The sequence below is a fragment of the Amphimedon queenslandica genome, unplaced genomic scaffold, assembly GCF_000090795.2.
Source record: "Amphimedon queenslandica unplaced genomic scaffold, v1.1 AMPQUscaffold_7562_Cont20488, whole genome shotgun sequence".
Classification (NCBI taxonomy): Eukaryota; Metazoa; Porifera; class Demospongiae; order Haplosclerida; family Niphatidae; genus Amphimedon; species Amphimedon queenslandica.
The window spans coordinates 1-847 of record NW_003552155.1 but is presented as its reverse complement, the minus strand read 5'-3'; the positions used below and the strand labels follow the sequence as shown (position 1 = coordinate 847).

The 847-nt window shown below is 27.3% G+C and overlaps 1 long non-coding RNA gene across 1 annotated transcript; it reads left to right on the top strand.

Annotated features, from left to right (window-relative positions):
- The first annotated feature begins 215 nt into the window (after positions 1-215).
- LOC109591664 (uncharacterized) lies at positions 216-841 on the top strand. The gene is made up of 5 exons (XR_002189917.1): positions 216-272; positions 372-440; positions 490-540; positions 632-682; positions 726-841. It is a non-coding gene; the product is annotated as an uncharacterized LOC109591664 (long non-coding RNA).
- The last annotated feature ends 6 nt before the right edge of the window (positions 842-847 follow it).

Below are 847 nucleotides of genomic sequence, written 5' to 3'. Positions count from 1 at the left end.
AGATTGAGTATATAAAACAAACCAATTCAATATCTGTCACTTGCTCCTTTCCTTTCTCTGATGTTGGGTTTATTGTATTGAGGATGATAGAGAATATTCATATACTAATGGGACAAGGATTAAAGAAACTGACTATTGGTAACATAACATTATGGAGGAGACAAGATGTTAGAAAAAAGGTACATAATATGAATAATTGAATATTGTTTTATGAATATTGTATTGTATAGGAACTAAAAGAAAAGGATCAAGACTTACTACAACACACTGAGGTCAGTTAATATAATCATTCCTTTTATTAGTTACATTATAGTACCTGTACAATGTAACAATGTGTTCAGTTGATTGTAATGTGTTAATTATATGTACAGGTTATTTCTTATATTATACTTAAAGAAGCTGAATATAAACTAAGAGATATTATCAGTAGCAAAGAGAAGGTATATCATACTACCAGACTGTGCAATGTAATCTTAATTGTATGTATAGGAAAGAATTGAATTGAAACAAGAAATATCATTAATGGTTCCAGTAACTGAGGTGAGAAATTCTCATACTTTAAGCATGACTCTTAATATATTTGGTCATATACATGTACTTTATATAAATTTAATTATATTTTAATTATTAGGAGGAATCATTGTCTGTTCAAAGTGATATTGAATCAATTAAAGACATTGAGGTATATCTCACTAGTTTGTATTAATTATAATAATTATTAATAGGAAGAACCACTTTATGAAGAATTGACTGTATTGAGGTCTCAGTTTAATGAGATAAAAGAAGAAAACAAAGAATTGTCAGACAAATTATCAAAAATGAAGATTGAGTATTTGAGATCACTTAC